Source organism: Bos indicus, chromosome 3 (assembly GCF_029378745.1).
Source record: "Bos indicus isolate NIAB-ARS_2022 breed Sahiwal x Tharparkar chromosome 3, NIAB-ARS_B.indTharparkar_mat_pri_1.0, whole genome shotgun sequence".
Taxonomy (NCBI): domain Eukaryota; kingdom Metazoa; phylum Chordata; class Mammalia; order Artiodactyla; family Bovidae; genus Bos; species Bos indicus.
The window spans coordinates 7,686,008-7,702,390 of NC_091762.1; the positions used below are offsets into that span (position 1 = coordinate 7,686,008).

General features: G+C 37.8%; 1 protein-coding gene and 1 pseudogene across 2 annotated transcripts in view; both read right to left on the reverse strand.

Annotated features, from left to right (window-relative positions):
• Positions 1–16,383, reverse strand: part of ATF6 (activating transcription factor 6) — a 247,054-nt gene that overhangs the window by 77,480 nt on the left and 153,191 nt on the right. The window lies entirely within an intron of this gene.
• The window catches only part of LOC139180694 (proteasome activator complex subunit 3 pseudogene), a 57,054-nt pseudogene continuing 40,671 nt past the window's right edge, over positions 1–16,383 (reverse strand).

The window sequence follows — 16,383 nt, forward strand, 5'->3', positions numbered from 1 at the left end:
GTAGTCACAGAGCCCCGGCTTAAGTTCCCTGAGCCATACAACATATTCCCACTGGCTATCTGTTTTACATAAGTTAGTGTACATGTTTCCATGCTACCCTCTCCATTCTTCCCATCCTCATCTTCCATATCCCCGCCTCATGTCCATAAGTCTGTTCTCCATGCCTGCATCTCCACTTGCCCTGCAAACAGGTTCATCAGTACCATTTTTCTAAATTCCATATATGTGTGTTAATACGGGATATTTATTTTTTCTTTCTGACTTACTTCACTCTGTTATAGCTCTGTGCTGAACTCTTTTATTCACACAAAAAGGGCATGATTGAACCATACAAAACTGTCATTTTTATGGTGAGTCAAATCTCAGTAATTTCATAATGGTCAACCTCATAGTTTGGTGAAGAGTTTTGAGAGACCCTAGGACAGTAAGAAGATCAAACCAGCCAATCCTAAAGGAAATCAACCCTGAATATTCATTGGAAGGACTGTTGCTGAAGCTGAAGCTCCAATACTTAGACCACCTGATGAGAACGGCCAACTCATTGGAAAAGACCCTGACGCTGGGAAAGACTGAGGGCAAAAGGAGAAGGGGACGACAGAGGAAGAAATAGTTGGATGGCATCACTGACTCAATGGACAAGAATTTGCGCAAACTCTGGGATATCGTGAAGGACAGGGAAGCCTGGCGTGCTCCAGTTCAGGGGGTCATGAAGAGTCAGACACAACCTAGCAGCTGAACAACAACAACACCGTTACGTATGCCTCTTTCAAATCCAGAATTAATTTTGAGTTTCACAGCCAAAATGATTCCTTGTAAACTTTCCCAAGAATAAGACAGTAGCCCCCCAGTCATTCTTCTGTCTTGATGAGGGCTTCAGGGAAAGTGTTTCTAAACCAGGGTGGGATTGTTTTCCCTAAAGAAAGCTCTTAGAACAAAATGTTGGTTATGTGCCTTGAATAAGTAGAGTGCTAGGAAGTCTCTGACCTTATACTTCCTATTTCTTCATTCAGTAATCTGAGCTCATCAAACTTCAAAACTTTGTCAGCTATAATACAGAGCTTTTTCAAAGGTGGACCATGTGTGATTTAGGCAAATACATTAGGATTCCTGAGACTTGTTATCAATCATCATTTGTTGTGTGCTGAGAGTGTAGCGTCAGAAAAATGTCTTATTAAGGAGAAAGATCAAACACTAAACGTATAGAGTTTAACCATATGAGAGTCTGTCAGACATAATGTTTACAAGATGTTTTATTTTAAAAATTGACTTTACTCAGGACTACTGGCAGGAAGTGAATTTCCTGAGAATTAAATTGCAAACTACAGATATGCTACCAAAGCAAAGGATGGGATGGGACAGAGGAAGGGTCTGTGTCTACAGAAAATTGAATCAAGTTTTCTGAAAAAAGAGATTAATTAGGAAACACTTCAAGCAAAAAGTTAAATATTGGTATCTAAGAGAATTACTTTATTTTTTTGTTGGAAAAATTGGGGAAAATGTTGGGTGGAGACCAAAAATTTTTTTTAAACTAGGCAGCTGGCTCTAGAAATGAAGTAAACTTGTACAAGAGTGGAGTGGGGGATTAGCTCAAATGGTAGAGGACTTGCTTAGCATGTGAGTGGTAGCGGGATCGATGGCCACATTCCCCAGTTTGGGGCTTCCCTGGAGCTCAGTTGGTAAAGAATCTGCCTGCAGTGCAGGAGACCCTGGTTCGGTTCCTGGGTCAGGAAGATCCACCGGGGAAGGGATGGGCTACCCACTCCAGTATTCTTGGGCTTCCCTTGTGGCTCAACTAGTAAAGAATCCGCCCACAATGCGGGAGATCTGGGTTCGATCCACAGTTGGGAAGATCCCCTGGAGAAGTGAAAGGCTATCCAGTCCAGTATTGTGGCCTGGAGAATTATAGTCCATGGGGGTGCAAAGAGTTGGACACGACTGAGTGACTTTCACTTTGACTTGTACAAGAGTAGTCTCAAATGTCCTATGTGTGTAAACAGGGGAGGGAACATGGAGGGATATGATTCTAGCTGATTCCTTCATATCTATGACTCTACAATCTTCTGCGGTGGAAGAGGAGTCCTACTTAATCTATTCTCCTGGAATGATTCTCAGTGTTTGGATATTTCCCCACTCTTCACTACAGATCTTGATCCTTTTCTTTCCAAAGCAATTTTGATCTTGGTTTCACACAAAGAAATATGAGGGGCTGGAAAATATCCATAAAGTACATTTTAGGAAAGACTGGACTTGACAAGGCAAATTACAAAGCGGGCAGTGACAGCTGTCTAAGTTTATTCCGTTCCACCTCATAGTGGAGAACCACTTTCCACAGCTGAATAAAAGAAACTGAGGGTGACAGACACAGCTGATCTAAATTCCTGAGCCTAGAAATGAAAGCTCTTTTATGATTTGGTCCCCATGGATTTTGGTTTTTCTATTGGGATCTCTCATTCTTTTTCACAAACACTGGTGTCAACTGTCATAGATACTCTCTATAAATTCAACCAAGAAAGGAATACACTCTGGTATTTCACTTCTTTTAATTTAAAAAAATGGCGAGAGAGAAATAACAGAGGTTTAAGTATTCAGAGCTTCTACTCCTATCTCTGTGCTTCTTCTAAGGATTTTTTTTTTTTTAGCACTGCTGATAGTGTGTGTGGGAGGGGTGAGGTTATAGGTGGAGACGAGAGTTGGAAGAAGCTACACTGGCTTACATTTTTTAAAAAGTATTAGTTTAGCAGAGGGGGAGAAGTCTGGAAGTTGGAAGGGTAGAAAAGAATTGAGTAAAGAGGGCTAGCCTGAGCTGTGGGCTTTGTGTGACAGAAGAGAGACTAACGCAGTGACTGTGTGTTGGGGGCAGGGAGTGGTGGTTGGAGGCAAGAGGATGTTTTCCTGCCTATTAATATTCCCTTTCCAGTTTTTTCAAGAGACTCCATTAAAAGGCTATATTACTTATCAAGTTTTTGAAGTTTTGGATTTGCATTTCTTTTGGATGTGCCACTATGCCAAAATTAGTCTTTTAAAAGGGTAAGAAAAAAAATGTCTAGTTTTATTTGAATTACATAGATAAAGGGTCTTTTCTTCTGTGGGCAGACTTCATAATGGTCTTCTGGCAAGGAAACACATTTAAAAATCAAGTTAAATCCTAGTACCAAGAAAAAAAGTTTCTCACAGGCCTAGTCATTTGAAGAATCTGGGCAGCTACTATCTGTACAACATCTGCCTTTCTCTGCTTCCCTCCACTGTTATTCTCCTACCCCCGCCAATTCCTGGCCTGGCCCAGCCACTCAGCTTCCTCTGTGGCCCAAAGCACTTTCCCACCCCAGCCTCAACCCAATTTTCTCTTCTGCAAAGTGGTATTTTTCTCCCTCCCCGTCCAAAGGGTCACAGCTACTCCTTATATCCATTCAGGTCTCAGTTCAGTTCAGTTCAGTCGCTCAGTCGTGTCCGACTCTTTGCGACCCCATGAATCGCAGCACGCCAGCCCTCCCTGTCCATCACCAACTCCCGGAGTTCACTAAGACTCACGTCCATTGAGTCAGTGATGCCATCCAGCCATCTCATCCTCTGTCTCCCCTTCTCCTCCTGCCCCCAATTCTTCCTAGCATCAGAGTCTTTTCCAATGAGTCAATTCTTTACATGAGGTGGCCAAAGTACTGGAGTTTCAGCTTTAGCATCAGGTCTAGCTGAGACTAATCTCATTCCTAGACATGTGCTCCTACTACTAGGTTCAACAGTGTTGCCTCCATTTGGTTTGCCCAGGCTGCCATAATGAATCCCAGTGTAGGTTACAGGGGCCCAGATATCTGGAAAGAGAGGACACTGAAGGGCGTATACTATAAGGTACAAAGCAGGAGAGATTAAAGTCTTTAATTTAATACTCTTGATATTTAATATTTGTAAGGCAAGCCATAGATTACATTCCTAAGCTTAATAAGTATTGTTTATTTTAGTCATGTGAATTTCAAATTAGTTTCCCTAAATCTTTAAGACTTGGCACTTAATTTTTATAGTATTAGCTGGTGGTTATGGCTATCCTGCATCCCAAAAGCTTTTCTATTTGTTGGTATTACCACTGAGTGGGTTTTTGTGCAGAAAATATCTTCAACTACTGAAGCCTGATGCTAGGAGACGAAGCCTCTCTCCCAGCTCTTTGGCAACTAGGGCATGGACATGTGACATAAGCTTGGCCAATCAGATACTCCTTTTAAATTTGAAAGGCTCAGGCATTAGTGAAAAAAGACTCAGAGACATACAGATTATTCATAGCAGTGAAGAGTCAGCCACTGACAGCAGTGCTAGCAATCTGTGGGGTATCCAGTGGTGGGTTATCCTAACCCAACTTCTTGAGCTGAGACAATGGCTGTGTTCTTTGCTGTGTGGCTTCCTTTGGTTCCCACCATATTCTAAGCTGAATTCTCCAGTCTTCCATGGTATCTGTGAACTACCAAATAGACTTCCAATAAATTCCTTTTCTGCTTAATGTCAGCAGTTTCTGCTTTAACTTACAGTAGGTTTCTGTTGTTTACAATCAAGAAACACTACTAGGACAGAGCTGCAATTCCATTTCTGACATATTTGACATTGCCAGTTAATGTCTGACCTAACATTTTTCAAAAACATTAAGTTAACAATGGCATTATTTTAGATAAACTACAACAGAGTCATAAATCAATGGGCTTCCTCATCTTCCGTTTGATGCCCACAGTAATGAAAACTAACTCTGTCACTACCACACTATTGAAACTGTCCTCAAAAATATTACATTCCGATTGTCCAAGCCACTTGCTTTTATTTAGTCCTCAGGCTAGATTTCTCTCTGCAGCATTTGACATGCAACTTTCCCCCTCAAAGTCTCTTAGTTCTCATTTCCCTCCAGTGTTACTGTTCCCTTCTCTTCCACCACATTCCACATTGACAATTGGTGTTTCTTAGTGGCAAATCTTTTTTCAACCCAATTCTCATCTAGTCCCATGACTTGAAGTATATGTCTGGCTCAAACCTCCCAAACATTAACTGAAGACCCATATTTACAATTTTTCACTAACCATCTCCACTGGAATATCTATAACAGTATTCTTAAATGACAGTTTATCTTCTCCTGGGTTTTCTACTTTTGTTAACTCATCAATTTCCATCTAGTTATCCAAATAGAAATCTAAAATCATCTTGGACTCCTTCGTTCTTACCTTCAGCACGAAATATGCCCCCTTTTCATTCCCAAGCTTAAGTCCACATTAGCTCCTCTCATGTACTTCTACTTACTCTGCTTATTTAACTTATATGCAGAGTACATCATGCAAAATGTCAGGCTCGATGAAGCTCAAGATGGAATCAAGATTGCCAGGAGAAATATCAATAACCTCAGATATGCAGATGACACCACCCTTATGGCAGAAAGCAAACAGGAACTAAAGAGCCTCTTGATGAAGATGAAAAAGGAGAGTAAAAAAGCTGGCTTAAAACTCAACACTCAAAAAATTAAGATCATGGTATCCAGTCCTATCACTTCATGGCAAATAGATGGGGAAACAATGGAAATAGTTAAAGACTTTATTTTCTGGGGCTCCAAAACCACCTCAGCTGGTGACTGCAGCCATGAAACTAAAAGGCACTTGCTCCTTGGAAGAAAAGCTATGACAAACCTAGACAGCATATTAAAAAGCAGAAACAATACTTTGCCAACAAAAGTCCATGTAGTCAAAGCTATGGTTTTTCCAGTAGTTATATATAAATGCAAGAGTTGGACCATAAAGAAGATGGAGCGCCAAAAAATTGATGCTTTCAAACTGTGGTGTTGGAGAAAACTCTTCAGAGTCCCTTGGACTGCAAGGAGATCAAACCAGTCAATCCTAAAGGAGATCAGTCCTGGGTGTTCACTGGAAGGACTAATGCTGAAGGTGAAGCTCCGATACTTTGGCCACTTGATGCAAAGAGCCGACTTGCTGGAAAAGACCCTGATGCTGGGAGGGATTGGGGGCAGGAGGAGAAGGGGACGACAGAGGATGAGATGGCTGGATGGCATCACTGACTAGATGGACGTTGAGTCTGAGTGAACTCCGGGCGCCTGGTGTGCTGAGATTCATGGGGTCACAAAGAGTCGGACATGACTGAGTGACTGAACTGAACTGAACTGAATCTTATATATTAGGAATTATTCTTAGATGTTTTATGAGTAGTGAAGACAGTCCTATAAATCTTTGAATCTACTATTTCAAAGCTACCATGATATACCTTGTTCATGAAGAAAACTGAGAACTGTTAAATGATTTTCTTTGTTCACAAAGAGGAAATAAATGTATGACTCATTTGTGGGCAGTCACAGAATGATTAAAGTACAACTGAATGACAACTCCCTGAATATAAAACTTTTCTAGAAAATGAAATCAAAATTTTAAAAATAAAATTACAGTACAGTGGTTTGAACTTCACTTCATGGCAAATAGATGGGGAATCAGTGGAAACAGTGGCTGACTTTATTTTTCTGGGCTCCAAAATCACTGCAAATGGTGACTGCAGCCATGAATTTAAAAGACGCTTACTCCTTGGAAGGAAAGTTATGACCAACCTAGACATCATATTAAAAAGCAGAGACATTACTTTGCCAACAAAGGTTCGTCTAGTCAAGGCTATGGTTTTTCCAGTGGTCATGTATGGATGTGAGAGTTGGACTATAAAGAAAGCTGAACACAGAAGAATTGATGCTTTTGACTGTGGTATTGGAGAAGACTCTTGAAAAAGTCCTCTGGACTGCAAGGAGATCCAACCAGTCCATCCTAAAGGAGATCAGTCCTGGGTGTTCACTGGAAGGACTGATGCTGAAGCTGAAACTCCAATACTTTGGCCACCTGATGTGAAGAGCTGACTCACTGGAAAAGACCCTGATGCTGGGAAAGACTGGGGCAGGAGGAGAAGGGGATGACAGAGGATGAGATGGTTGGATGGCATCCCTGACTCAATGGACATGGGTTTGGGCGGACTCCGGGAGCTGGTGATGGACAGGGAGGCCTGGCGTGCTGCAGTTCACGGGGTAGCAAAGAGTCGGACATGACTGAGCGACTGAATTGACTAACAGTGGTTTGAAACCACCAAACTTTAGGTGAGTACCTACTTTAGCCATTTATTTATCTATTCATTCATTTACTCATAAGTGATTCAAGAACAAGTTCAAATCTAAAAAAGCTGCTGTCTGCTACACACATTCAGTTCAGTTCAGTCACCCAGTTGCATTCGACTCTTTGTGACCCCATGAATCGCAGCACACCAGGCCTCCCTGTCCATCACCAACTCCCGGAGTTCACCCGAACTCATGTGCATTGGGTCAGTGATGCCATCCAGCCATCTCATCCTCTGTCGTCCCCTTCTCCTCCTGCCCCCAATCCCTCCCAGCATCAGAGTATTTTCTAATGAGTCAACTCTTCGCATGAGGTGGCCAAAGTACTGGAGTTTCAGCTTTAGCATCAGTCCTTCCAATGAACACCCAGGACTGGTCTCCTTTAGGATGGACTGGTTGGATCTCCTTGCAGTCCAAGGGACTCTCAAGAATCTTCTCCAGCACCACAGTTCAAAACCATCAATTCTTTGGCACTCAGCTTTCTTCACAGTCCAACTCTCACATCCATACATGACCACAGGAAAAACCATAGCCTTGACTAGACAGACCTTTGTCGGCAAAGTAATGTCTCTGCTTTTTAATATGCTATCTAGGTTGGTCATAACTTTCCTTCCAAGGAGTAAGTGTCTTTTAATTTCATGGCTGCAGTCACCATCTGCAGTGATTCTGGAGCCCCCTAAAATAAAGTCTGACACTGTTTCCACTGTTTCCCCATCTATTTCCTATGAAGCGATGGGACCAGATGCCATGATCTTAGTTTTCTTAATGTTGAGCTTTAAGCCAGCTTTTTCACTCTCCTCTTTCACTTTCATCAAGAGGCTTTTTAGTTCCTCTTCACTTTGTGCCATAAGGGTGGTATCAAATACATATCTGAGGTTATTGATATTTCTCCCAGCAATCTTGATTCTAGCTTGTGCTTCCTCAAGCCCAGCATTTCTCATGATGTACTCTACATATCCGTTAAATAAGCAGAGTGACAATATACAACCTTGACGTACTCCTTTTCCTATCTAGAACCAGTCAGTTGTTCCATGTACAGTTCTAACTGTTGCTTCCTGACCTGCATACAGATTTCTCAAGAGGCAGGTCAGGTGGTCTGGTATTCCCATCTCTTGAGCAATTTTCCAAAGTTCATTGTGATCCACACAGTCAAAGGCTTCGGCATAGTCAATAAAGCAGAAATAGATGTTTTTCTGGAACTCTCTTGCTTTTTCGATGATCCTGCGGATGTTGCCAATTTGATCTCTGGTTCCTCTGCCTTTTCTAAAGCCAGCTTGAACATCTGGAAGTTAATGGTTCATGTATTGCTGAAGCCTGGCTTGGAGAATTTTGAGCATGACTTTACTAGCGTGTGAGATGAGTGCAATTGTGCGGCAGTTTGAGCATTCTTTGGCATTGCCTTTCTTTGGGATTGGAATGAAAACTGACCTTTTCCAGTTCTGTGGCCACTGCTGAGTTTTCCATATTTACTGGCATATTGAGTGCAGCACTTTTACAGCATCATCTTCAGGATTTGAAATAGCTTAACTGGAATTCCAACACCTCCACTAGCTTTGTTCACTACACTCACTAGGACTGCCAAAACTATGAGTAGAAATCCAAATTCAGGCTTGCCTAAAATATACTGGGGGTGAGGGTATACTGGGGGTAGGGGTAGAGGGGAATGTTGAGACTGAAGAATATGCTTGGTCACTTAAGACTGACTGACTTTAAAAATTACTTCTTATAATTACACTCAAATACTTCGTATGTATGACAAACTAGAAAATTATTTTATGACAGTTAAGGATCTCTGTTGTTTAATAGGATGGAATAATGTACAGGTGATTGACACAGTGGTCTCTCTACTAGTAATTTTATACTAAAACATCATAACAATGTTACCAGGGTTATACAGCAAATGTATTGCCATATGTAAGGTAATAAATGCATTAATACTTATTGTGAGCTCAAGCACATGTACAGAAAGAGTTTCACATACACCTGAACAAAATAATAGATTAGTAAATCCTCAGGATAGGTTAATCAATGGACAGAGACAGTTAGATTGTTTAATGAAATAATACTGCTTCTTGAAATTACTGAGATCAGTTTGAAATTAACACATACACACTATTACATATAAAACAGATAATCAACAAGGACCAGTCTAGTGTATGGGACAGGGAACTTTATTCAATATTCTCCAATAACCTATATGGGAAGAGAATCTGAAAAACAATGTACGTATCACTGAATCACTTTGCTATACACCTGAAACTAAATCAGCATTGTAAATCAACCATACTTCAAAATAAAATAAAAATTAAATTTAAAAAAGAAAATAAGTTAGCCATTAATCTGACAGTGTAGCTAAAAATTTCAGAAATAATTTCACAGTAAATCTAGTTACTGATTAAACATATATTTAGAATAGTATCACCATGAAATAATACTAAAAGTCTCAAATTTATTTTCTAGGCAGGACTGTTGTTAAACCTTTTTGAAAAAATTTAAATGATTTCTGCGGTAGAAATGAAAGAGCTTAAAAAATGAGTAATGAGTAATATTTCTTTCTGATACATTATTTCTTATAGTCTTTCCTATGGGAATTATGAAAGTTCTCATTTTTCAAACATTAGTTTTAATTTTTAAATGTTCTTATGGAGCTAAAGTTCATTAATTTTACATAAAACTTTTACAGAATGAGCATATCTCAGGTAATACATAAATTTATGTACTTGCAAAGCAAAAAATTAGCACATACTGTAAGATTAAGGAGATATTCTTTTAATAAACTACAATTATTTGCTTCCTTTAATCAAACTATTTTGACTTCATTTGTTGTCATTACTCTTAATCTTCTTTCTAAAAGTATAAACAGAAATTCGATTCTTAAGTAACATTTAAACTTCCTACCATACTGTGTGGTCTTTTGGACTTAATATAATACAATGCAATAAGTTGAAATTTAAATACAAAGGATTATATTCAACTTATTGGTTTACTGAAAATATTAACTCTCAGCTCATGAAGCTCATAAAATGGTCTTTTTCACTACTCCTCTACAGAAGAGCAACCATCTTAGTCTGTCAAATTTCTTTAGTTCCAGACAGGTGCCTTAAAGCAGTATTGGAGTAAGCTATGAAATACATAGGTAATGGGTTCAATAATTTTGTGCTTGTCTCACAGCAGAAAATGAAGGAAAGAAGCAGACAAAAACATTCACTAACATTAAAGAAGCTGAGGAATAAGACAGTGATGTCTTGACCTCACCATACTTTTTAAACTGTTTAAAATTTATGAAATAATTTTAACCAGAATATTTTAAGTCTTTATATCAGCAAATAAAACTTAAAATCTAAGAGAATTCTTTCTTGAGTATTTAATAAACTATGTACCTTTAAGTATTTAAGAAATTAACTTTTTAAAATCAGAAATCTGGAAGGGTAAAGCATTATGTTCATGACCATAGAGAATCAATTTTGAAAAAAAAACTTTTCACTCTTTGATATACAAATTTCTTCATAACTGTTGGTTAGAAAAGTAATAAGAGAATTACTGATGCCGTTAATGGGGTGAGAGAGTTGTTTTCAAATGGGCTTATACAGCATGGGAATTCAGTACAGATGTTTGGAATAACTTGCAGCTGTTGCAGGGTGAATAGGCTTAATGAAATCACTGGGAATATTGAAGGAGAATTGCCAGAAGTACTTTAAAACATTTATATTATTGTGATTAAAAACCGTTTAATTAGAAGCCTAAAATTGGTCTTTAATTATGATCAGATTTTTAGACGTCTCTCATTGTTACATATTCCTGGGTATACATCCACAAACATGTGCAGTTGTAACAAAGTACCTCACTTACTATTAATGTATGTCTGATGAGAAAACAATTTTCTTTAGTTTGATCAAGTTGTGGCTCAGTTAAATTCAAAATGCTTTATAAATTTATTATATGCAAAACACCAAAAGGATAAAGAGTGAATTAAAAAAAGTCCCTCACTATTCTCAAGAAACTTACCTAAAGAAGGTATTATACGTGTACACATAAAAATAATACAGAGAAACAGTATTACAGGAATTCAGTGGAATTTTCCAGATTTCACTGAGTGTTCAAATGCTGTTCCTTGAGGATGAGCCTGACTTTGCCTGAAGGTATCCATAAGTACATTATTCCTTCATCCAGGTAAAAATTGTTAGGAAAGTCAACCTTCAAAATAAGATGTCAACCTTACCATCTATTAGGTTTCTAAAGCATACGGAATCACCCTGAGTTAGCAATACAGAAGGCTAGTACTCTAGGCTCTCATCATAAGTGTGGATAAGAGATAAGATATTTAGAAGATATGTTTAAGTGGCATGCTGGCCATCCACTCCCTTTAGGCACTCCAAGTTCCAAGATGAAGTTGAACTCTGAGAAGGCTTGATTCACTTTTACCATACATTATGAAAAAAAGACAAATCAGTGTCCTCAGGTAATGTCCCCATAATGTCCCCATAGAAGGTTTTGGTTCAGCTTCAAGACTCAACCCAATTAACTTAGAAATCTTAGCTCTAAGCATGTTGCCTAAGGTCAATATATTGTGAACCATATATGCAAGTCACATGTAAACTTTCTAGTAATAAAAAAGTAAAAAGAAATGGGTGAAATTAAGTTTAATAATCTATTTTCTTTACCCAACATATTAAAAATACTATCATTCAATTTGTATGTAATCAGTGTAAAAATTATTGAGCTATTTTACTTTTTTTCTTCAAGTTCTTAGTCTTCAAACTCTGGTGTGTAGTTTGCTCTTACAACACATCTCCATTAGGACCAGTTAGAGTTGAAGATTAGTGGCTACTATAATGAACACTGTGACGCTCTAGAGGATAAACTTCTTTTGGGAAATGGTCCTTTGAGCCTTCGTCTCCAACAAAAACCTATCGCTCCTCTGCTTTCCCCTTTATTCTGTAGGTTATTACGGACAGGGCCTTAACAACTCCACTTAGCAGTTCTTTGGTGGTAAACAATGGGAGGGTAGGTGACTTGGTCAGTAAGATATTTTAAACCCATAAATTCAAAAGTGAAATAAATAAAATCTTGTACTATATTTCTCCCCACCTATCTCCAAATGCTGTAATAGCACCTCCCTCCAACACGAATCTGTCTGCAATGCAGGAGACCCAGGTTCAATTCCAGGGTCAGGAAGATCCCCTGCAGAAGGAAATGGCAACCCACTCCAGTGTTCTTGCTTGGAGAATCCCACGGACAGAGGAGCCTGGCAGGCTACAGTCCATGGGGTCACAAGAGTCGGACACGACTTAGCGACTAAACCACCACCACCACAAATGGCATGGCTGATAGTTTAGAATGTCTCCTCAGGAGAAGTGGAATGGGAGTATTCAAACTCCTGGGGGTATTGACTCCTTAGTAAGGGTCATTTCTATGACCAAAATAAAGTTACGGATACCATATAAATTTAGATATTATTTAGATACCTTTATATAATCTTTTAGTAAAAATACTATAGCCCATTCTGGTTTAGAAACATTTCAACTTCTCTTAAATTTCATATAATAAAGTAATACACCACTTCGTAGTGATATGTTAATTTGTGGCTACTGGTTTGCACGTTTCTAGAACTCCCTTTTAAGACACTATAATCTCATTTATTGAAAATGAAGATGCAGTACAGTGCAGTGAATAAAGCACTAGCCTGAAATGGAAGATGATTTGGCTTCTAGACTTCTGTCACGTAAGTTGTGTGATGTTATATAATTCTCTGAATCTAAATTTCTTCATCTGTAAAATTAAGGAGGCAAAAGTACATCAAAAACCTTAACTGGAAGCTATATATTTATTCAAGAATTTCAAAATGCTGTATTATCTGAAACAAATAGTGTTTCCAAGGTCATGTTGCAAAACTTTGTTAAGAGTGAGATTAAATAACAAAGCTAAAATAAATGGACAAGTTATAAAAGGAACTTAATTCTGCAGGCGGGTTTAGTTCCTGTTCATTAGCTCCTGATAGTTTTTCACAAGGAAAAATAACACGACGTTCTCTATGTGAGAGAATTCATTAAGTTCAGTTTAGTATTGAAATAGTTTAAATTTGAGTGACTAGGATCACTAAGCTTCACTGATAAGATTCTGCTAACTAACTTTAGAAACTTAAAGACTTATCACAAAAAAGAAAGCAAAGAAAAAACACATACAAATGTATAATCATCTAATATTAAACACCTATGACTGTTGATGAAAAGATAAGTCATGAAACTTCGACATTTCTATTTTATTTCCCATGGACAATTTCAGTTCCAGGTGGGCAGATACTTATGTGTTAGCACTACAGTGTTGTAATTCAGAGAACAAGGGTGGTCCAACACCTGTTTCTGTAACTGACTGAGTCCTTTGTTTTTTCAAAAAGATCAGTAATTTTTAAAAAAATGCCTTGATGTCAGTGCACAATAGCATCTTTCAGAAATGTTTAAATGTTGACAAAGGAAGTAGGATTCCCTCCTACTCATACCAAATCACTGTAAGAAGGAACAACTCATCTAATCAGTACAAGACAATGAGTGCTTTCTTGAACATATTGACAGAGGTAATAAAAATGTTTTTTGAGGGGGAATGGGATAAACACTAAACAATAAAATGGTTAATTCCACTATGGAACCTCAAATCAAAATCGGAGTAAAATCCTAATGTAAGTATCCAGACATTCCCACAGTAACCTAGGCACACGTCTTCCTCACTACTTGATCTCTATTTTCCACATTGTGGTCAAAACCCTTATCCTAGCTGCATATCATTGCCACAGCTAGGTAACAGAGCCTTAGGAATCCTTCAAAGACAAAATTAAAGGGGGTTCATCTGTTGCTATCTGAATCTGGGGGATAACAGCCAAATGAAATTCTAATTAGTAAAACTTGATTTAAATATAAATGCTTATCTTCTATAGAAATTTACATAATCTTTGTTGCAATAATATAAGATGTATTTCTTAAAATAAATGAAACCCACACATAAGCTTCAATGATTTCATTAAACTAGTGGATGACTAGAGATGACTTCTCCCTGTTTGTTTTTCAAATTTCTGAGCATTGAGATAGTCCTTTCGAAACTGAAAAAACATTTTAAATTGATCACAGTTATCTATTAATGGCTGAGGCTATTTGGTAAGAGTTCTGCAGAAATATGAAAACCTCATTAAGACAATTTAAAAAGTTGCTTCTAATAACCAAAGAATTTATAAACAATTTGATAATTAAAAAAAAAAAAACTTCTATGCTCCAAAACTTAAGAACTTTGAGTCTCTTCTATATCAGTTTTATGGCTTAAGAAAGGTATATCACTCGGTTCTAAAAACCAGATCTACCAATTTCAGAATTTCCAATCAAATCTGAGTTAGAAGCTTTCACGAATCATAAAAAGAATTTAAAACTAAAATTAATTTCAAATGAGTTTTTCAAACCATTTCCTAAGAACAAAATATGAAACACACACTCTTTCAATTCAGCTCTTTTTAAAAGGAATTTAAAAGAGGCTTTAAGACTAACAGCAAATGATACATATTGGCTACCATGCTTTGATACCAGTCCTGAAATAGGCTCATTACAATAAAAGCTTTTGCAACCATATGCAAGGAGAAATCATAAAGGGCTTGATTTTTGCAGAAGTAGGCACCAGCTCCAAATTTGTTTGATATAGTGTTAGAACAGGGAGAAAAATGCAAATACCAGAAATCTGAACTAAAAAGGACAAGCATATTTTCTTAGTAAAAGACATGCTTGGGTATTAGAGATAATTTATTTCAATCTCGCATAGGGTCAGCATCAAGAAATTGAAACTCCAAAACTTTGGCCACCTGATGCAAAGAACTGACTCACTGGAAAAGACTGATGCTGGGAAAGACTGAAGGCAGGAGGAGAAGGGGACGACAGAGGATGAGATGGCTGGATGACATCACCGACTCGATGGACATGAGTTTGAGCAAGCTGTGAGAGCTGGTGATGGACAGGGAAGCCTGGTGTGCTGCAGTCCATGGGGTTGCAAAGAGTTGGACATGACTAAGCAACTGAACTGAACTGGCATAGGGTTTGACAGTTTAAAAGAATAAGAAACAAGCAAGATGACGGTGGTATTATGTATGGAACAGGTATTTTAAACCTTAGATGATTAACTATGGTTGAAAAACAAGCAACAATTGGACTTCCTTACACTGTCGATTACACACTGGCATGCAATTACATGCCTGTCAAACGACATCAACTGACGTAGAATTCCTGGCACTTAATCTGAATCAGATCTAATACCTTACAAGGGAAATAAAGAGAACTCTTGAGGAAGAATGTTAAATGCAACCAGAAGTCTTTCTATTAGGCAATATCTTTTGTTTTTTACAAGGTCCAATTTGAAAGATGCAGGCTTTTCAGAAGTTCAATGAAAGAATAAACTTGTTCTATCTTGGGGCATCATTTTTTAGAAGTTTACTTTGAAAATAAAGCTTCCACTAAACCAGTTTACAATTTTTTCTCATCTATATAGGTTAATATAGACACATATTCATGTATATTTTAGTAAAATGGGCTCAGTTATAAGGATGCGTTATAGTTATAAATATAAATAAAAATTTTTTAAAGGTGATTATGTCTCTAATTCACTTCACTCAGGAAGAAACAGCTATTTTACTCCTTCAAGTGAAAAAGATAAGGAAAATGAAAAAGAAGAGGTGCCCAAAATCACCATGCTCTTCCTGCATAGACTTTGACACTACCCCAGAAAAAAAAGTAATGAACATCACTATTCACTTAGAAAAACAAAACCACCCACTAGAAATGTGGTATAATTCAAAATAAGAAATATTTCTTTTTTAAAAAAGATGCAAAAGAAAACATCTCTGCTTTACACATTAAACAATTCTTACTGTTAAATAGGAAATGTTTTTATAGCAGCCTTTAGAGTCAAGTCTGTACGATAAAGGTTCATGCTGGTTTTCACCCTTGGCAACCAAAATGCATTGTTGAAAAGAAACTCCTAAACAAAAAAGTCTCCTTCAAAAGTGATTTCATTCATTAAATGGGGAAACGGGGGAGTGAGGGAGGAATGATTAAGATCAATGAAAAGAGAAGATAATCATGTTTTGATCCTATCTGAAGCAAGATCTGAAGGTAGTTTCACTTATAGTAAGGAAAGATATTGCAAAAAAAGGGGGGAAGGGAGTAGAATCACAAGCAAGTTTTAATAATAGATTCTAGACTCTCACTTGGATAGTTACCTAGTTTCAGAGGGTCTTATATTAT